General features: G+C 36.5%; 1 protein-coding gene and 2 long non-coding RNA genes across 9 annotated transcripts in view; 1 reads left to right on the forward strand and 2 right to left on the reverse strand.

Moving 5' to 3' along the window:
* LOC127844276 (uncharacterized) overlaps positions 1-23634 on the reverse strand; it is a 276480-nt gene that overhangs the window by 11433 nt on the left and 241413 nt on the right. The window lies entirely within an intron of this gene.
* Positions 17003-20394, reverse strand: LOC127844285 (uncharacterized). The gene is made up of 3 exons (XR_008032662.1): positions 18238-20394; positions 17719-17800; positions 17003-17134 (listed from the first exon to the last, which is right to left on the reverse strand). It is a non-coding gene; the product is annotated as an uncharacterized LOC127844285 (long non-coding RNA).
* Positions 19820-22018, forward strand: LOC127844283 (uncharacterized). The gene is made up of 2 exons (XR_008032660.1): positions 19820-19969; positions 21130-22018. It is a non-coding gene; the product is annotated as an uncharacterized LOC127844283 (long non-coding RNA).

The following is a 23634-nucleotide window of genomic DNA, read 5'->3' on the forward strand; positions in this document are numbered from 1 at the left end:
CCAAGGCCTTTTTTCTAGACGCTAGGCATAAATGGGTTAATGGATGTGCATGCATTAAGTGTCATCCCCGAATAGCCTGTTCAGTCTGCACAAGCTTATCAGGGACAACACTGTCCACTTTTATCAAATTTTATTATTTAAATAAGTCTCTTCTTAGGGAAAATCCAGTTTAGACAGAAAGTGTTGTCCCTGATTAGCCTGTGGGGACACACAGGCTTATGTGGGAAGAAAATTCATGCACATGCATGAATGCCAGTTTTTCCAGACCTCATAACGGGCTCATATGGTGCAGAATTACACAGGTTAACTAGGGACATCATACAGACGTTTAAAGGCACACATGTGAGACTTGAAGGAACTTATTTGTTATTTTAAGGTACTTTTCACAAGGGTTTGGGAGGAATGCTGATTGGGCCATTAATGTTACCTCTAGCCATAGGTCCAATGAACTATGTTGTTTTCGCAAAAATCTGCACGTAGACTAACACCAGAATGCAGAATACAGGTGAACACCAGAATGCAGTATACAGGTGAACACCAGAATGCAATATACAGGTGAACACCAGAATGCAGTATACAGGTGAACACTAGAGTGCAGTATTCAGGTGAACACCAGAATGCAGTATACAGGTGAACACCAGAATGCAGTATACAGGTGAACACCAGAATGCAGTATACAGGTGAACACCAGAATGCAGTATACAGGTGATCACCATAATGCAGTATACAGGTGAACACCAGAATACAGTATACAGGTGAACACCAGAATGCAGTATACAGGTGAACACCATAATGCAGTATACAGGTGAACACCATAATGCAGTATACAGATGAACACCAGAATGCAGTATACAGATGAACACCAGAATGCAGTATACAGATGAACTAAGTACAGAGGTTAACCTAATGACATGTTTGACTGCTTAAACGTTCCAATCATAAAAGTTAACCAGTACCATACCAGTATCAATGTAAAAAATTACCTAATGATATACTACAGGGCATTTATGATCCTATTTTTGGGTTATGCATTGCACATTATAATTAATTATTTCTTCCTTTTAAGTGTCTGTTATTCTTCACAGTGATAGCTTGTATATTATATTAATTGAAAATATATTATTTTAACTGTATAGTTATAATTTAATATGTTTTAGTTATAATTTTTATAGTTTAAACATGCGTACATACTCATTTCAATTCTTTTCAAGCAGATTCTAACACAGCTGAACACCAGCTAGGGCCAGCTTCACTCAAACAATATGCGACACATAATGAGAAGTCTAGACATTCAGTGTACAGTGCCATGTTTGTTCAATGGAATTCTAACAAGACCAATCAACACCACACAACAGAAGCCTATTGGCAGTGCCAAAGTACACAATAACACTTTATAGACAGTGATTTACCCATTTGAATCTCTGTTGTCCAGAAATAATACTAATGCCTAGAATCACATTGCATAGCACATTCTGCTGAATACAAAACATTAATGAGCTACCATCTAGAAAAAAAACTAGGCTAAATGCATGTGCAAAAAAGGTTTGCCTCATATTATCTTATGCAGCCCACACAGGCTAATAAGGGATGACACTTTTCACCTTAGTTCGCATACAAGAGACTTCATATAAGCATAAAAATAACATAAACACAAAAAGTTTTGTCACTTATTAGCCTGTACAGTAGTTGTCTCCCCTGAATAGTATATATAAGTGTACCACGCCGGTAACGGACCACAAGCAGTTGTGTCCGCTGAATCATTTCCAAGTGTACCACGTTGGTAATGGACCACAAGTAGTTGAATCCCGTGAATTGTTTCTAAGTGTACCACATCAGTAATGGACCACAATTAGTTGTATCCCCTGAATTGTTTTTAAGTGTACCACGTCAGTAGTGGACCACAAGTAGTTATCTCCCATGAATTGTTTCTACACTTCAACACCGTTATTTCGAAGTTGTCGGGACCGTTAAAAAAACTTCGGATTAACGATAATTCGAAATAAACATTTGAAAGACGACTTCTGAGGATTCTGTAATAATAAAACGTGGTGGAACTCGCATGGTTCAGTTAAACGCTACTATTAATAGTTGTTTACTTAAAAAAAGTAAACTAGTCAGATTGCAATAGATTTCTACTTGTAACAAACGAAGGAATAAAACGATTCTTGTTCTTCTTTTTATATTTTCTCTAAGTACAGAACATATTAAATATAATGAATATGCGCTAATTATCTGAACATATAAAATATAACGAATATCTCAAATTATCAGACCAAATAAAATATAAGGAATAGCACAAATTGTCATACATGTAAATACAGACGAATACATTTTTTGGAAATGAATTAACGGATTAAAGAACCGTAACAAACGGTAAAAGAAAGTAACAAACGGGGGAATATAACGATTCTTATTCTTGTTTTTATTTTTCTCTATTTACAGAACATATTTAATAAAACGAATAGCACAAATTATCAGACTTACATACATATGAATACATTTTCGGAAATTAATTAACCTTTTTTTTTAATAATACGCAATGTCTCTCTGAACACCAGCGTTCGCGCAGACGACAAAGGTGTAATTATCGGCTTTTGACGCGCCACGACAAAGGTGTGAAATTACGCTCAGTATTTTGCAGTTTTGACTTCGGATTAAAGATTGATAATTAGGTGCGAATTATAGTGTTGGGACCGACAGAATCACTTCGAATTAACGATTTCTTCGGTTTAACGAAGTTTGGATTAACAATGAAATTTTACATTAAACAAAGAAGAACCAAAATCGGGACCGGAAAAATACTTCGAAATAGCGGTGACTTCGGATTATCGGTGTTCGAAATAACGGTGTTGAAGTGTATGTGTAACATGTCAGTAATGGACCACAAGTAGTTATCTCTCCTGGATTGTTTCTATGTGTACCACTTCAGTAACTGACCACAGGCAAACTGAGTACCATGTCAGATATGGACCAAAAAAATGTATACCTTGATTGTTTTTTTATTGTAACATGTCGGTGATGGATCACTAGTGGGTAAGTACAGTAAAAACTCAGTCATAGGTCTACCCGCTCATACGTCTGGGGTATAAAAATGGTTCGAAAATGTGACATTTTGTGTATATGCACTTCATAAGTCGGGTAAAAATTACAGACAATAGGAAAATCAGTGCAAGTAAAATTGAGACCCCATCAAATTTATTACCGAGTCTGTGATGCAACTCTATTGTTAAACATGTTAATTATATTAATCAAACCCGATATTATAGAGGATAAAAATAGTATTACCTTGCAATTTGATAATTAGTAAAATTAATCCAACATAATTATATTTTGTAAACACATGCGTCCGCCATAGTTAGGAACTGTAAAGAAAGTTTGTAAATCGGAACCAATCGGTATTTCTCGGAAAATCATTGATTAATGTATTTGTCGTTTAAATGTTAAGGCCGAATAATTTCGGCAAATCGGAACTAAACTTGCGTAAAACACTTGCTCAATTAACAGTTAAACTCCACGTCTGTTCTCTGCAAAAGATTCAAAGGCAGAGCTATGCACGTGCTTTTATTTAATTAGACGATTGTCATTGAGGAACAAACACACGATTGGTAGGGCATGATGATTGCTAGACAAATGTAGCCAATTTTGTTGGCAAGAAATTTGTCGCTTTATGGCTTCAGACAGGAAGTGGCTTTCCTTTGATGACGTTGAAACTGTCAATTCACACAGAGTGCACATTTTTGGAAGACTTTGACTGACTCTTTGTTTACATTTGCAGTAAAAAAAACACTTGCTTACATTAAACTTTGGCTTTAATTATTAAAATAAAGCACAAGCGAAGTTGAAAAAATATGATTAAATTACAGTCCACTCTCGTTATCTCGACATCGGATATCTCGATATTCTCGATATGTCGAAGTAAGCTCAATGTCCCATTTTTTTTCCTTCTTTATCTATATAAATAAACAACGCTTATCTCGATTTTCGTTATGTCGAATAATTCGATATGTCGATATAAAATTTTGTCCCGAGTCGCGATTTAACATGAATTTACCGTGGTTTATCTCGAAGTGCGAATAACTTTTCCAGTGTCGGCAAAAGGTGAGAAACTTTTTCTTTGATACTTCACCGTCCCGCTTCGCCCGGCTGCTCCCGATACTGTGCGGTAGGAAATTGATCCGTTAATTGCATCAATGATCACACGTGTGTAATGTCGTTAGCCATTAACACTTGATTAAGGCCTGTCACTTTAAGTGTCACTTTAACATCAATTAACTGCAATTAATACACAGCCTGCCGAAAGACTAATTGTTTTTACAAACAACATTCCAAAATGCATTGAGTTATATTTTTGCGTATATACACCGTCGTTTACTCGACAGTTTAGAAAAATTATAACTGCATGTGTTCATGCAATTCTGTAATACTTAAAACGTCATTTTAAGCATTTAAATAGCAAAAGTAATCGTGCCTCGTAAGACACGTATATATCAGGACGAGAGTATTATGCCACACGGTGACGGCTTTAGTTAGATCACTTAGCAGGTATTAAGATGTTAAAAACAAGATAAATTTTCGTCTCATTTTTTCTTTGAAAACGCCTAATCGGATATCTCGAACTCTCGTTATCTCGATATTTTTTCTTGTTCCCGCCGACTTCGAGATAACGAGAGTGGACTGTAATTCGTTTTAGTTCAAATAAGACGTTTTGCGTTGTAAATCAACAAGTTTTCATGACAAAAACAACTTTAACAACCATTACCACCACGACGCGGGGATGATCTACCTCAATTTTTTTCATGAACGATCTCATAAGTCGAGACTATAATTTTAATCTGTTTTTGGAGGAAAATAATCTCGACTTAAGACTGCATTTTTATGGTAAGTGCAGACTTTGTTCACAAAATCATTCCTTTGCACGACTCACTAATATTGATTTACATGAGACACTCACAGTTAATAGAAAATAACAATGTCAACACCTCATGAGATAACAAAATAACACAATTTGCCATACAATTTATGACAATGGTCTCCATAAATAACACTTAAAGTGCTCTATATATAGAAAAATGTGCAGTATTGCTTTGGTCTGTATTAAAATTAATTGTACAGCAGACAATTTACATTTCTAAATGTATGGAACGTGTGGGTAGAATTAGAAATATTTTTTAAGTTAAAAGTCTGTTAAAGCATAAGCAAATCATACTTCCTTTCCCAACACTGAATTCATGCACTTAGTCGCAACCACTTACATCCATGTCCCCATAGATTCACTGAAAGCACGGACTGTTGGTGTGAATTGAGATCATTATCTGCAATTCAAAGCTGGTTAAACTTGTTTGCACTTGAGAAATTATCAATGCAGAAATGAGTTATTTGTATCTTGAGCAGCTTCTATGAATTAATAATGAAATGTCTGGGGTATGCACATGCATGCCTTTGAAAACTGCAGTGCATTACTAATACAGTAGATTATACCTTGAAAGTGCATGCAGACCCAACACAGTGCACTCTACGATGGTCCCTTATGTCACAATGCAGTACAACTTGATAAAGAATTTGTCAATCAGAAAATCATACGCCCAAATTCCACTTGTCTCGTTGCCAATGCATGACACATCATGCAAAATTGACAGAACATTTTGATGAATATGATGCAACCGTCTTTATGATTGTTGATTCCAAACATAGCAATAAAGCATGGCATACCCTTCAATTCAATGAACACACATATCCTATGAAATCATGAATTTTGTTTGAACATATGCATTTATTATTCATCATACTGATATTTTCAGAGCAAAGACATACAATTAGCCTATGGCTAGACTTTGAGCAAATCCATACAACTCATTATATTAAGTATAACTATCAGAAAAAGCTTCTTAATTGCAAGCCCCAAAAATATATAAGGATTTCCCATTGATGCAGATTCCAAATATCCTCTTTGAATAGTTTTCAAAGCAGTCTCAGGTAAAGATCAAAGAACAATGTCAATGTTTCACAGATGCCCACAGGTGAGGGATGGTGAGGGTCTGTGGTAGGAGATTCCCTTCTCCACCCATCAGGTGCAAGCCCAGGCTCATCATGTTCTACCCGCAAACCGTGCCTAAAACCAAGGTTTGTCCTATGGATTTGGCTGACTGACTGAGCATGATAAGGCAGAAAGCTGCGAAACTTTGGAGTAAGGACAGTAAGTTATCCCCCTTTAATCAGCAGTGATAGCACTGACAGTGAGTAATCCCCCTTTAATTAGCAGTCATAGTACAGACAGTGAATAATCCCCCTTTAATTTGCAGTCATAGTACAGACAATGAGTAATACCACTTAAATTAGCAGTCAAAGTACAGACAGTGAGTAATCCCCATTTAGTTAGTAGTCTAAGTACAGACTGTGAGTACTCCCCTTTTAATTAGCAGTCATAGCACAGACAGTGAGTAATCCCTCTTTAATTAGCAGTCATAGTACATACAGTGAGTACTCCCCCTTTAATTAGCAGTCATAGAACAGACAGTGAGTAATCCCCCTTCAATTAGCAGTCATAGTACAGACAGTGAGTAATCCCCCTTCAATTAGCAGTCAAAGTACAGACAGTGAGTAATCCCCCTTCAATTAGCAGTCAAAGTACAGACAGTGAGTAATCCCCCTTCATCTAGCAGTCATAGTACAGACAGTGAGTTATCCTCTTTCAATTAGCTGTCATAGCACAGACAGTGAGTAATCCTCCTTCAATTAGCAGTCAAAGTACAGACAGTGAGTAATCCCCCTTCAATTAGCAGTCATAGTACAGACAGTGAGTAATCCTCCTTCAATTAGCAGTCAAAGTACAGACAGTGAGTCATCCCCCTTCAATTAGCAGTCATAGTACAGACAGTGAGTAATCCCCCTTCAATTAGCAGTCATAGCACAGACAGTGAGTAATGCCCCTTTAGTTAGCAGTCATAGTACTGACAGTGAGTAATCCTCCTTCAATTAGCAGTCAAAGTACAGACAGTGAGTTATCCCCCTTCAATTAGCAGTCATAGCACAGGCAGTGTGTAATCCCCCTTAAATTAGCAGTCATAGTACAGACAGTGAGTAATCCTCCTTCAATTAGCTGTCATAGCACAGACAGTGAGTAATCCCCCTTTAATTAGCAGTCATACCTCTCGTAACCTGCACTTGTACATCTGCTAGCAAAAAAGATGTAGATGAAAGTTTAATTTTGATGCATGTTAACTTTCATTTTCATATCTATAAGATTACAAGTAGTCTTTAGAAGTAGAATTTATATCAAGAATTATATATTTGTCCAAAACATGAAAACCTTTCAAAACAACAGCCAATCAAGGCAATTTTATTTCCAAATAGCAAACCAATGATACTTGTATGCCTGTATATCTTCAATATTGCAAAAGTATACATAAAATAAGCCATTTGGGCCACATATATTTGACCTCTGACCTTGAAGGATGACCTTGACCTTTCACCCCTCAAAATGTGCAGCTCCATGAGATACACATGCATGCCAAATATCAAGTTGCTATCTTCAATATTGCAAAAGTATTCATAAAATAAGCGATTTGGGCCACATATATTTGACCTCTGACCTTGAAGGATGACCTTGACCTTGACCTTTCACCACTCAAAATGTGCAGCTCCATGAGATACACATGCATGCCAAATATCAAGTTGCTATCTTCAATATTGCAAAAGTATTCATAAAATGAGCAATTTTGGCCACATATATTTGACCTCTGACCTTGAAGGATGACCTTGACCTTTCACCACTCAAAATGTGCAGCTTCATGAGATACACATGCATGCCAAATATGAAGTTGCTATCTTCAATATAGCAAAAGTTATTGCAAAATGTTAAAGTTGGCGCAAACCAACCAACAGACCAACCAACCAACCAACCAACAGACCAACCAACAGACAGGGCAAAAACAATATGTCCCCCACTACTATAGTGGGGGACATAAAAACTCTCACCCAGAACAGAGCAGCTGATTCTGAGGGCTAGAGGTGAAATGTTGTAATTTAATATCGAAATGTAAAGCATCACATCTGTTCCACATATATTACAGTTAATACTTCAACAACAGACCACTACAAACCATAATGAAATCTGTCACCTAGAGTCTGATTTGGTACACATTTTTTGCAGTTTTCTTGCGGTACATCTGAAGCTGATACTTGAGAACATGAATGGAAAAAGCAGACTAATGAACCAGTTCACAGCCTTTTCCGCAGTCAAAACACCATTGAGAAGTCTGCAACTGTAGACAAATATTCATTACATGAATAACAACAAGGATTTAGTTACTGGGTGGGACCAATACTGATTATTTGAGTGTAATAGGATAATTTTACCACAAGCCCTCATATCTGCGCAGTCTGGAGCTACCTTGTCCAGAAATGAGACCATGAAACCTTGCATGACTTTAAAGCAGACAGCGTAGCTACTAACCAGAATGAGGGATTGCACAGTTTTGGCTGGTGCTACTCTGGCTGTATATGGCATAAGTCCCATTTTTGCATGACACTACAACTAATGGTGTCTTCAAGCATAGCATGAACTTAAAATATTGACAAATAAAATTCATATTTCAGGCAGAGTCTAGGATTAGGCTTCAGAATGAAGACAGAGTCTAGGATTAGGCTTCAGAATGAAGACATAGTCTAGGATTATGCTTCAGAATGAAGGCAGAGTCTAGGATTAGGCTTCAGAATGAAGGCAGAGTCTAGGATTAGTTTTCAGAATAAAGACAGAATCTAGGATTAGGTTTCAGAATGAAGACAGAGGCTAGGATTAGGCTTCGGAATGAAGGCATAGTCTAGGATTAGGCTTCAGAATGAAAGCAGAGTCTAGGATTAGGCTTCAGAATGAAGGCAGAGTCTAGGATTAGGCTTCAGAATGAAGACAGAGTCTAGGACTATGCTTCAGAATGAAGACAGAGGCTAGGATTAGTCTTTAGAATGAAGGCAGAGTCTAGGATTAGGCTTCAGAATGAAGACAGAGGCTAGGATTAGGCTTCAGAATGAAGACATAGTCTAGGATTAGGCTTCAGAATGAAGACAGAGGCTAGGATTAGGCTTCAGAATGAAGGCAGAGTCTAGGATTAGGCTTCAGAATGAAAGCAGAGTCTAGATTAGGCTTCTGAATGAAGACAGAGTCTAGGATTAGGCTTCAGAATGAAGACAGAGTCTTGGATTAGGCTTAAGAATGAAGGCAGAGTCTAGGATTAGGCTTCAGAATGAAGACAGAGTCTAGGATTAGGCTTCAGAATGAAGGCAGAGTCTAGGATTAGGCTTCAGAATGAAAGCAGAGTCTAGGATTAGGCTTCAGAATGAAGACAGAGGCTAGGATTAGGCTTCGGAATGAAGGCATAGTCTAGGATTAGGCTTCAGAATGAAAGCAGAGTCTAGGATTAGGCTTCAGAATGAAGACAGAGTCTAGGATTAGGCTTCAGAATGAAGGCAGAGTCTAGGATTAGGCTTCAGAATGAAAGCAGAGTCTAGGATTAGGCTTCAGAATGAAGACAGAGGCTAGGATTAGGCTTCGGAATGAAGGCATAGTCTAGGATTAGGCTTCAGAATGAAAGCAGAGTCTAGGATTAGGCTTCAGAATGAAGGCAGAGTCTAGGATTAGGCTTCAGAATGAAGACAGAGTCTAGGACTATGCTTCAGAATGAAGACAGAGGCTAGGATTAGTCTTAAGAATGAAGGCAGAGTCTAGGATTAGGCTTCAGAATGAAGACAGAGGCTAGGATTAGGCTTAAGAATGAAGGCAGAGTCTAGGATTAGGCTTCAGAATGAAAGCAGAGTCTAGATTAGGCTTCTGAATGAAGACAGAGTCCAGGATTAGGCTTCAGAATGAAGACAGAGTCTAGGATTAGGCTTAAGAATGAAGGCAGAGTCTAGGATTAGGCTTCAGAATGAAGACAGAGTCTAGGATTAGGCTTCAGAATGAAGGCAGAGTCTAGGATTAGGCTTCAGAATGAAGACAGAGTCTAGGATTAAGCTTAAGAATGAAGACAGAGTCTAAGATTGGGCTTAAGAACGAAGGCAAAGTCTAAGATAAGGCTTCAGAATGAAGGCAGAGTCTAGGATAAGGCTTCAGAATGAAGATAGAGTCTAGGATTAGGCTTCAGAATGAAGATAGAGTCTAGGATTAGGCTTCAGAATGAAGACAGAGTTTAGGATTAGGCTTTAGAATGAAGACAGAGTCTAAGATTAAGAATGAAGACAAAGTCTAAGATTAGGCTTCAGAATGAAGACAGAGTCTAGGAGTAGGCTTAAGAATGAAGACAGAGTCTAAGAATAGGCTTCAGAATGAAGACAGAATCTTAGGGATTAGGCTTCAGAATGAAGATATAGTCTAGGATTAGGCTTCAGAATGAAGATAGAGTCTAAAATTAGGCTTCAGAATGAAGAGAGTGTCTAGGATTAGGCTTAAGAATGAAGACAGAGTCTAAGATTAAGAATGAAGACAGAGTCTAAGAATAGGCTTCAGAATGAAGACAGAATCTTAGGGATTAGGCTTCAGAATGAAGATAGAGTCTAGGATTAGGCTTCAGAATGAAGAGAGTGTCTAGGATTAGGCTTCAGAATGAAGACAGAGTCTAAGATTAAGAATGACGACAAAGTCTAAGATTAGGCTTCAGAATGAAGACAGAGTCTAGGATTAGGCTTAAGAATGAAGACAGAGTCTAAGAATAGGCTTCAGAATGAAGACAGAATCTTAGGGATTAGGCTTCAGAATGAAGAGAGTGTCTAGGATTAGGCTTCAGAATGAAGAGAGTGTCTAGGATTAGGCTTCAGAATGAAGACAGAGTCTAAGATTAAGAATGAAGACAAAGTCTAAGATTAGGCTTCAGAATGAAGACAGAGTCTAGGATTAGGCTTAAGAATGAAGACAGAGTCTAAGAATAGGCTTCAGAATGAAGACAGAATCTTAGGGATTAGGCTTCAGAATGAAGAGTGTCTAGGATTAGGCTTCAGAATGAAGAGTGTCTAGGATTAGGCTTCAGAATGAAGAGAGTGTCTAGGATTAGGCTTCAGAATGAAGAGAGTGTCTAGGATTAGGCTTCAGAATGAAGACAGAATCTTAGGGATTAGGCTTCAGAATGAAGACAGAATCTTAGGGATTAGGCTTCAGAATGAAGAGAGTGTCTAGGATTAGGCTTAAGAATGAAGAGAGTGTCTAGGATTAGGCTTAAGAATGAAGACAGAGTCTAAGATTAAGAATGAAGACAAAGTCTAAGATTAGGCTTCAGAATGAAGACAGAGTCTAGGATTAGGCTTAAGAATGAAGACAGAGTCTAAGAATAGGCTTCAGAATGAAGTCAGAATCTTAGGGATTAGGCTTCAGAATGAAGAGAGTGTCTAGGATTAGGCTTCAGAATGTTAAGTATTTGTGGGGCCTGATCAGCAATGACAGCACAAGGCCGTGTGAGCCTCATACTGGGTAAATTTGGCATAATGCATGTGCTTAAAGTGCTTATCAGGGACGACACTTAATGGCTTAACATGGATTTTGTTTTACTTAAAAGTTAAAACTAAAATATCCATTAAAGGGCAACAAGTTATCCCTGATTAGCCTGTGCAGTCTGCACAGGCTAATCTGGGATGACACTTAACATCAATGCATTTAGTCCACTTTTCCCAGAACAAGGCTAACATGAGGTGCTATATTTGCGCTATATTTGTGCTATTTCTGATTACTGGCTAATCTGTCATGATTACTACTATGATAATATGATAATATGGAACAAACACTCCGAATTTCATAAATTAAGGAAGCTTTATCATATCCAATAAGAACACCATGTCAACAAGAAAGGTACAAACCGCCAGAATGTACCTTACAAGCTGTTTTATGGTTACAAATTGAATGATGATGCATTGCACTCTGTGTAGCACACTTGTGGGCTTAAGGCACAACAGATATATCTGCATTCAACATTTCTACATCGGTTACAACATTTGTGCACTCTGCGGATGTCTCCCAGTGCAGACAGACAAGCATTCATTCCTGCGCTGATGACGCACATTGCGGCACGGCACTCATCACCTTACACCGCCCATGACAATGTCTATATGGCTAATTAAAAGTTCATTTACCGCTGACTGTCTGAATGAATTAGGTTATATGTAACAATAAAATGGAAGAGTGCTAAGGACAATTTCATTGGGTCATACTACATGACCCCAAGAGCATAATGAAAATGGCCATTATTGAAAAAAAAATTATTGAATTTTATATATATATGTTTTGTGTTTTTTTTTAAACTGCAATACTGATGCAGTCAATATCTGCCGCTTTTTTGAATTTACTAGACTGAACAACAACAGGTCAATCAACTTGACTGAACAATAACAGGTCAGATTTGGCCTTGCGAAATTGGATGCAGGCAAAAATAAAGTCTACAAAATCAATAGAAAAGTACTGTATTAGTTTAAATTTTTCCTTTTTGTCTAGACAATGAGTGATATGGGACTTAAAAAAGTCATTCTTATATCAACATATATGTATACTTTAGCTACATGTCACTGTAGTATATTTACAAGAAAGAAAATAAAATGCCATAACTTTTCATTAGAGAACACTCCTCAAGAATTTAGAACAGTCTAAAAAAACACAGCCATAACTTCACAAATAATTCTTTGCTTTTGTTATAGCTATTTTTTATCATTATTGCCAGACATAGATTGTTTCTATCAAATACTACACACAGACCACGGTGTCAATATTTTGTTACCCTGAAGCATGTAGAAGACCTGAGTGTCGTTCTAGCCTGAATGCACAGGCTAACTAGGGACGCCATTTATTTGCCGAAGCTGGATTTTTCTTGAGAAGAGACTTCCTTTAACCCATTTATGCCTAGTGGACTCTCCCATCCTTCTAAGTTGGATCAATTTATTTCCAAAATTAGGGATGTCTAGTATATTTATATCTATATTTAGAACAATTCTTACAGAAATTCCTTGAAGCAAACAGCGTAGACCCAGATGAGACGCCGCATCATGCGGGGTCTCATCTGGGTTTACGCTGTTTGCAATGTCCTTTTTTCAGGACGCTAGGCATGAATGGGTTAAATTCCATAAAAGCTGAAATGTGGTCCTTCATTAGCCTGACTGTCTCAAGATCTAGCATTTGAACACACACAAAGAACTTGGTGCTAAGTTGATTTAACTAAATAAAAAAAAATGCACCACATTAAAAAACCTTTAAAAAATTATATAAACTGTTAATTGTTATGTCTGCATAAATTTTGTCTGGGTTTTTTATGCTTGACCAACCTTGACAGAGTTATCACCTTGAAAATTCAAATGACAAAAAACGTACAAAAATAATGATGCACCTTGCCAATAAACCGCTTTTCTCTAGCATCTCCTTGAAGTGCATCCATTATTTCTTGGTGACAAAAGTAATTACATAAAGGTAGGAATATACAAGTTTAACCGAGATCCAATTTGCTTTAATCTGTACAACATTACTGTAAGTGCAAAACATCGCTAAATTTGTACTGCCATTAAAATTAATGTATGCTTTAATTGACGTCATTAAAATTTTAAATGCACTAACAGACACATTAACATTTTGAAAACATTCACATGAAAAGCAGTTTAATCATTATTTTAAAAGACCACAAAAACAAAACTAACTATCACTCAAAGAATTTTTAAGTGAAATTATTCTGGAAACATCGTGTGCAAATCTCCAATTTTTCAAGCCTTTGACATGAAAATGTAATCAATATTTTTTATCAGAAATTTAATTTCAACAAGAAACAAAAATAACATGATTGATCAATTAGGCAACAACAAATTGATCTGATGGTCCTTGGATTCCCCTCATCTAAATGTTGTTACATGATATTTTTGCCTGTTTTTTTTTAACCTGCATCTGAATTTTATCAAACAGAATTTCTATTCATTTTGGTTAAGTCTACATATTTCAAAACTTTATATATTTTTTGCTTAACAGTTTATAGTTCAAAATGGTGTCATTTAATAAGCTGAATGCATTCGGAAGAAATATTCAACAAATATCGGCACACTATTTTTTATTGTGCTCTACACTTGCCTCTCATGATAAAGACAATGGACCAATTTTTAGGGGCGCAAACTAGCTGACCCAAAATTTGTTGGGGCCAAATTACCTTGAACAATATATTCTATTGGTGCTGCTCATAATACAGAAGTAATTGTAGTTAAAATATGGTTGAATAACCATACAAATCTGAACTCAAAACAGGATGTTTTTTCAAATAAACAATGATAAATAAATATTTTTTCCACTAAAAACATAAACAAATAATTATCAAAATAAAACAAAACAAAACAATAGGTTACCAAATGAGTCGTGTTCTGAGATAACTGGGCTTAAAACACACAGGCTAATCAGGGATGACACTTTCTGCCTTAATTGGATTTTTGCTAAGAAGAGACTTCATTTAAATGAAAATGTCATAAAAGCAGAAAGTGTAGTCCCTGATTAGCCTGTGCGGACTGCACAGGCTAATCTGGTACTACACTTTACACACATGCATTATGCCCAGTTTTCTCAGAACTCGACTTATATAGACAAATCCAATTTCACCTTTTTCTGCCAAAGTATTCCCATGACTGCCAAATTTGAACTTTTCTCTCTCTGAATATTATTTCCTTTAATTTTATTGGATTTATTTTTTGTTTGTATTGTCAATATTCTCTTCAGTGCTTACTTCAACCCAGCATAACATAACACTTATAATGTCTCATGTCCACATTGCAGGTTTTCAAGCCAAACACGTAAAATAAGTTAAGCATGCATGATTTTATTCCAGACACAAATCAAGTGCATGCAGATACAGTGCAACTTGAAACACATATTGTACTGTTTTCCACCACATGAATGAAAGCAAATGCGGCAGACACAAGCCCTTCTCATTCATAAGATCATTGACCGGTCTCATGTGTGGTCATCAGACAAATGTAACGTGTCTATAAATCTCAACTTACAGTCTGGCGAACAACCGCCACATAATCCACTTTAAAAACAAACCAACGTTGTAACACTCATGCCTGACCGCAAGGGGGAGGGTAAAGGGGGGACCAGGGGAGGGAAGGTGACGCAATTATCCATTGACTATTGCTGCAAAATGTACTGACGCACCAGAATGTGCCAGACTGAAACTTTCACACTGTCACCTAAGTGTGACACAAACTGTCATCAGCAGCTCCATCAACGAGGCAGTCTGAACATGGAGTCTTGCTCTATGGGAAAATGGGGCTTAATGCATGTGTGTAAAGTGTTGTTGCAGATTATCCAAGGCAGCAACAGTCAGGGACAGCACATTACCCTTGAATGGAATTTTTCATTTAAAGGAATTCTCTTCTTAACCCATTTATGCCCAGTGGACTCTCCCATCCTTCTAAATTGGATAAATTTATTTCCAAATTTAGGGATGTCTAGTATATTTATTTCTATATTTAGAATATTACTTACTAAAATTCCTTCGAGCAAACAGCGCAGACCCTGATGAGACACCACATCATGCGGCGTCTCATCTGGGTCTACGCTGTTTGCAAAGTCCTTTTTTCTAGAAGCTAGGCAAAAAAGGGTTAATGAACATCCAGTTTATTTGGAAAGTGTTGTCCAATAATCAGCCTGGCTGAGCTGAATTCAACCGAAGCCTATACTTTTTCTAAGCAGACCAATTACACTGAAAACAACTCAACATTCCTTTTATGCCCACTAACATGTTCCTGAAGTATTATAATGATTGCAGATAACTAAAGGAGCCACTGCCAGCAGCCCCTACATGCCCCCTTACTGGGACTAAACAACATTGATTATCCCTTTACCACTAAGAAACGTATTTTGTAGTCCCTTAGAAAGTTATATTTAATTTAAGACCTTCATTACCACTGGGGGCTGACGAGGTATAAGCGTAGTCCGTTTCGCTACGAAGTCGGGTATATGTTTTACTACGAAAACATTGTGTACATACACTACTTAATCAGGCGAGTTTCATATTTTCTGGTGTTTATGGATTAGAGAACGGAACATCCAGTAATGGTAGGTACTTATTTTCAATAAAAAACTAATAACAAATGTGCGTAGTTTCAGCCTGTACATTTATTTTGAGGTAAAATCGAAATATTTTGATTTGAAGCAATGCATAAGGTGGTTATTATGTTAAAAAAGCCAATTACGGTAACTTAAATCGAATTAAACTACATGTTACTTTGATTCATTGTACATTACACATTTTAAAGTACAAAAACGGTTACGAACATGTATTTTAATTATTCAAATGCTTTGTTTCGAAGGAAATTACAAGTCGCTTTATGTATAGGTTTCGCACAGAGTATGTATTGGTTGTGCTACGAAGTACAAATATAATGTATAGGTTACTCAACGAAGTCTCTGTATCCTTTTCAGGACATATCACATGCAGTTTGCAGTTACTGCAGACTACCATTTCCCAATGCAATAGATGCTGTGCTTAATTGTGCGCATGAGCATCCAAACGAAAAGGTTCCCTTTATGTGGGAGATGCCTTGTGACACTGCACCAGGTGTACAATACAGAAATCGAACGTTTAATATTATGGGTGGCGACATTAAAAGTATTCTGAAAATATTACATTCAGTCCGGTTTCTGGCAAATTGATAATTCCGACAAAATCTACAGTGACAGAAAGTCCTGTGCGAAAGATATCACGAATTAACACGCCCATTGTCAGATATTTCCCGAGCCAGTGGTACCTTCGGACAATGTAGACACAACCGGGATGGAACCGTCAGAGCGCCGGTTTAATTATGTACCGAATCTATACCGGGACTCTGTCGGCATTCACCAGGCTCCCCGTAGCTCTGCCGGGGTCTGTTTGGGCCCCGGTGGAGCTATGGTGCCGTACCGGTGCAGTCCCGGTTGTTCACAGTGCCACGCAGGTCGGTGTCGGTCCTTCCCGGTGACTCGCGGTTCATCTCGGAGGTATTAAACATTTTAATATTTTACCGGTGGAGCCCCGGTTGTCCCCGGTCGTCTACGTTTCATCCCGGTGGAGCACCGGTTCATCCCGGTATGGCCCCGGTTCATCCCGGTAGATGCCTGATCACGCACCGGGGCTCCGCCGGCATCATAGTGAGACCGGACCTTAACCACATTGTAACACGAGGTAAATTTACCGGCCGTCATGTACACAGTAAACAATAACCTGTGACAGAAACCCACTGTCAAGCCTTAACAACAATACATTGATTAGGAAATTGCGGATTTGTGCCAGTGGGTACCTACTTTCCACACCTTACGGCTGTTACAGGTGTTGATTTTACAGGTAAAATCATGTATACGAACATGAAATTCATCTAAAAATTAGTTGGCGATAACCGATTTTCAAGAAAATCGCTTTGACAGATAAAATGTAAAAATCCGTATGAGATAAAGAAGGATCGAAGTTGGGACATGGGATTTACTTTGACATAAGCAGAGTTTCGAGATAACATAACGAGCATCGAATGTTATTTGATAAAGAATACCGTATGCTAAAAACCTATCGTCGGTCTCTGTCCAAAAGAACGTATAAGGGATTGTCACAAGGTGAAGATGCGTAATTTTTATTGAGACCGACGACAATAGGTTCTCGACTCTCAACTGTCGTCTTATATATGGATTTTCGATTTTGATCGTTTCCTTTGGCCTAGTCGTGAATTTAATTATATCATAATAATGTGCATTACCATGTCGACTGTGCGCTTCGGATCATGTTGTGTCGTTGTTACTATCTCTTCCTCAAAGGAAACATCCAGCCACTCCATGACTCTGTATTTAAAAAAACATGTTCTTTATTTCGCCTTTGAGAGATAACCAATACGTCCTCTGTGAGAAACGCATACACGCTAAAGCGTTGTCGTAGCGAGGCATATACGTATGCTGTCAGAGACACAATCAAACATAATAATACTATTTAGCCTTTATTTCTGACAACTGGGTCACCTTATACATTTTTGAACACACCAGTGGCTTAACGATACATACATCAATATGGAAATTGTAAAATTGTGTCAATTAAACATAGTTGTAAACCTTAATTGCATTTTTGTAAAATAAAACTTGACTTCGGTTTGATAAATCAGCGGTAAATTTAATGTTTAACGCATAAACCAGACACATGTTGAATCATAATTTGATGTAACAGACCTATGAAATGTCATTGTGCTTAAATTCAGAGTTTTGTTATTACAAAAGCATAATCTTACCTGTTTTAAACACAAATTTCCACTAATCCGTTCTTCGATGTCATGTGTATGTACACAATGTTTTCGTAGAAAAACATATACCCGACTTCGTAGCGAAACGGACTACGCTTATACCTCGTCAGCCCCCAGTGATTACTAGATTCACTGAGGCTGTTCTGGTTTTATGCTGTTTGCACATAGCCATTTTCAACTCGCTTTTTAAGTCGTAAACGGTTATGCCAATATGTTAATGAATGTAAACCATACATTAAGCAGAACAATGCTTTTTATTTTATTTTCAATAGATTAAAAACTTCCAATTTGAATGCATTACATGCCCCCCTCCAAATATGACAAATAACCACACGAATGGTAAATCAGTAAATAGCATACCCTATTTAGTTTTACCCGAGTGACCCCATTTAACCAACTGATTCTAAGAGTTAAGAATGAATAAACATGTTTGAATGCATATAGGCTGGAAACGGTGCTTACATCATGAACAAACAGTTCTATTTAAATAATGATGTAAATATATACTATGTAAACTGTCATGCAAGACTTAGCTTTAAAGAAATTATAGAACATTATAGTTTTAAGAATATTCTATATTTTAAGACTTGAGCCAAAATGGGTTGTTGAATAAGGGCCCTGGACTATGATACAGTCTGGGAGTCTAGCAGGATTGTTCAGGTTCGCTTTTCTGCACTGATTTTTTTATTGCAATTGCAAATTCTATTACATCAGACACTAAAATAACACAACAATTGTCGCAGTACACTTAAGAATTCTTTTACATCCGACATTAAAATAACACAATAATTGTCGCAGTACACTAAAGAATCACATAAAGCACTGCAGCAAAATAAATTATCACATCTATTCAAATTAATTAACATATTATTGTTATAAATAAGTGATAGTATTGTGTTTAACATACATGTAAGTGCTGGAGCGTCTAGACTGGTTCAAGAACAAGACGTGACACTGCCTGCAGTTGTAGGATGCAGCTGCATACGTATGCATCATACTTGCAGTGGTAAGCATGCAGCTTGCGTAGGCTGCTTTTTTCTAAAGATGCTTTGACAAGACAAAACCGTATTCCCCCCCCAATTTCCAAGTGCTTTGCTTTTAACTGTATTGTTTAACATATGACATTCGCACTAGGACGTTTCATTTTTTTTAAGTTATTCAAAAAAGATGGTTGGGAAGAATTAACACCAAAATAATAGATTTTTTGTTTAATGTTTTAATTCTAGGCAAAGTAATTTCCACTCTTATGGGACAACCCCCCCAAAAAGAAGACAAAATGTAACTTAGTTTTTTTCTATGATGTGAAACAGTAAAATCATCAATACAAATAATTATTGTGATTTTACAAAATAAAAATGAACAACATTTTACTTTTTTGAAGCATCCATAATTTAGTACATCCTTTTTCGTTGTATGTTAAATGTTTAAAATGGCATTGGAGATGTCAGACATGATGTTGCAATTTTGTTTGGTAAATAATCATTGATGCAACATGCACCAAACAGTTGAACAAGTATCAATAACATGACCCCCTTTGTATGGTAATATTAAGATACAGCAATCCCATTGACCAGGTGACCTTGCAATCTCTGCATGCATATTTCAAATCTTCCCTCATCCTGTCTAGACAACATGCCAATGTGTTAATCAAGGTGCCTGTACCACGTGACTTTTTCGGCTATGTGTGGGACAATCGGATGTCAACAAACCATAGCTTCAGGTACGTTTCTGATAATTTCTTCATTAATTCAAAACCATTTTCAAAAAAAACAAAGACGAGAGCCCGGTCATTGTCAAAATTCACAACTGTGTTAAGTTTGTGCAAAATTAATTAAGTATTTTTTCCAAAAAGTGCAACCGCGTATTTGAAAACACCCAAAGTGAAATGCTATGTGTGGTATATTTGTTATTCAATCAACAAAAACGTTCATTATAATATTGTTGAAGGTTTAAAAAATAGGGCGGACATTGTAATTCTTCATAGAGAAGCTACATATATTGTATGTTTGCGCATATACATCTGATTCGGAGTCTGTGTATAAAAATGCAATAATGCTATGTGTGGGACACATTTTTGAAATGCTATGTGTCGTATGCAAGAATTTTCCCGTCAGTTTTGCTTTTAATCTGAACACAGTTTTGTAAGAATCTAAAACATATACTTCAGTCTGTACTGCAAATATATCAAATTAACCAAATGTTACATGATGGAATACTGAAGTAATTGTGTAATGTTTAAACAATTTATACTTAATTGAACATAAATTTTAAATAAAATACATAGAGGATATTTGTTGGATTCGGTGGAATATCGAATTTCTTTCACGAGTGATCATAGAAAACAATATTTTCACGAGTGGCGAAGCCACGAGTGAAAATATATATTTTCTATGATTACGAGTGAAATAAAATCGATATTCCATCGAATCCAACAAATTTTCTTTTTATTTTATGCTTTTTTGACCGTTTATTTACATTGTAAATGAGTTTAACTGGATAATTTCGCTGGATTAATGACGTCATTTCGTCGAAAAAATGACGTCATTTCACAGTAAAACAGTGAAAAATATCGATATTTGTCACTGTTATTTTTCACTGTTTAAAACAGTGGAATACCAATTTTATTTCACTGATATTTCTCTATAAACCACCGGAAAGCATAAAATAAACTGCGTAATTCTTATCCAACCAATGGTCTATTTTAACAAACACATCATGTTGAACTAAAATATTTTCTTTTTCTTTTACTTATTGTCTTAAAATAAATATCATGATTGACATTTCAGCCCGATTATTAAATTCGGTCCTTTTTTATAAATGAATGACAAAGAAAGTAAAAGCACTTGCTTTAAAGTGGGTTTTACTTCTGTTGTTTTTCAGACTTGACAAGGATAAGTCGAAGGATTTGTAACGCTTTAAGGCGCGAAGCTGTGTTAGAATTAGATAAACACCATCAAACCACACGGAAGGTGTTATGCGGCAAGTTAATTATCAAAACCGCAGTGACAGAGACGGACCCAGCTTCATTCTGTGATGTTTACGGATAGCTATTTCAACTAACTATGCAAACATACCATGTAATATGTATTTTGGCATAATCAAAACAAAGTGTATGTATTGATATTTGTGTATATTTATGTGTTTTGTATCAATGTTATGAACCCTTTCAGTGCGGGAACCGAATTTTGAAGGCCTTTGCAAACAGTTTGGATCCAGATGAGACGCCACAGAACGTGGCGTCTCATCAGGATCCAAACTGTTTGCTATTCTGATAGTATTCTTTTAAAAAAATCGAAGAAAATGCTAATTTTAGAAATTCAGCAGACGACATTTTAGCAGAAGACAAATTTCCCAGCATTCAAAGGGTTAATGAAATTGATTAGATGAATATAAAATCTGAGTACATATTACCATTTGTGGAACATTATGTTTCCTTGATTGTGTGCAAGGACTGATACAACAAATTGTGCACAAAAAAATATGTGCACCACTACAAATTCCACATTGTATTGTCCTTAATCAGAAACCATCAATATATGTGCAGACAAAAACATCATTTTTTTTTAATCCAAGAAATTTCATGCAAGTAATGTCTCCAAATCAAGTATGGATTCTTGGTCAATGAATCAGGGAATGTCCTAGGAGAATCCGCCACAGACAAGTTTGTAAGGCATGCCAGACATTGTAATAAGCCTTCTTTGCAGACAGTATTGATATTGTATTGATGTGCATCTCAGGTGCAAGGCTTGATAATAAATTTACCACTTCACATCCAGTTTAATCAGTATTTTGTTTTCCAGTAAGGTTTGATTTACTGAGACATATCATCAGGAATAATACTATGAGCTGGGTCATGCAAAAATAGGTCTTGTGCCACATGCAGCCAGCATACATCCAGACCAGCCATCGCATTTGCACAGTCTGGTCAGTAGCTACTCTGTCCCCTAATTACACAACAAAACCTTGCATGACTTAATGGCAAACAGTGTAGCTCCTGAGCAGACTGTGCATAACACCCATTTTCGCAAGACGCGAGTTATACAGAATAATAAAAGCTTCGTTTCAAGCTAACATTCACAGCTTTTTTTAACAAGACATTATAACAGCTATCATTCCAGTTGGAAATCTTCATACATCTTTTGTTTAGTTAAAAATTTCCCCTTCAATATGATTAATATTTCCACCACCAATGGTAAAAAACATGATTTAATGAACAGCCACTTGAATAAAGACACCTGGTGATTAAAATATCTGCACACAATTTTTCATGATAACCGGGTGTCAAATTCCCACAGTTCGTTGCATATTGTCTGATCTTTTATCATGAACTGACCCATACAACATGCCAGAACAGAAAAAAACAGGCACCAAACATGTAAAAAAACACATTATGTCTAGACAGTTAAATCATAATCATCAAGGAAGATTACAACATTTTGTAAAACATCTACATCCAATAAAACGTTGCACCTGGTTAACAGTCACTTCCCTTTGATATCTACAATAGGCTAGCTAGGACTTCTTATAAACTTTTGTTAGAAAGCCCTGGTAAATATACTAAATTAATAACATTTTTCACTATTGGATTTTAAAACTCCTTTGTTCCACCCTAATCTTTTAACAAACAATTCATAATTTGTATCTAAAACAAAACAAAACTGGCCAAATTTGGTGTCAATTACTTAATATTGCTTGAACATTATACCTACAACTGAACCTGTTTTTAAACAGCAATTTTGTTTGGAAAGTTTGTTGGCACTAAGGAAAGAGGGTATCTCTCTGAAAATATCTCTCAACACACAGCTTGAAATGCAAGTTCTTGTCAGAGACTCTAAATTAAGATAAATATGTCTGGCACAAAAGGAAATTTCCTCCATTAAGTTCTGTCGGATGAAAGTCAAACTGATTTCACTTGGTCGAACATCCATAAGATTTATAACAGCATTTCCCCAGTAAACAAGAATGTATCATTGCACTATAACAGCATTTCCCCAGTAAACAAGACTGTATCATTGCACTCTGTATAAAATAATTGCAAGTTCATATAAAACTGGTGCAACAGCACTAGAGATTGAATCCTATATAGTTAAAGTCATTTAACCCATTAATGCCTAGCGTCTAGAAAAAAGGCCTTAGCAAACAGCGTAGAAGCAGATGAGACGCCACATGATGCGGCGTCTCATCTGGGTCTACGCTGTTTGCTTAAAGGAATTTCTGTAAGAAATATTCTAAATATAGAAATAAATATACTTGACATCCCTTATTTTGGAAATAAATTGATCCAATTTAGAAGGATAGAAGAGTCCACTAGGCATAAATGGGTTAAGGAAAAAAAATTGTGTTATGACCGTATTTGCCATTAATATTCTTCATACTATAAAAGAA

This window comes from Dreissena polymorpha, chromosome 9, assembly GCF_020536995.1.
Source record: "Dreissena polymorpha isolate Duluth1 chromosome 9, UMN_Dpol_1.0, whole genome shotgun sequence".
Classification (NCBI taxonomy): Eukaryota; Metazoa; Mollusca; class Bivalvia; order Myida; family Dreissenidae; genus Dreissena; species Dreissena polymorpha.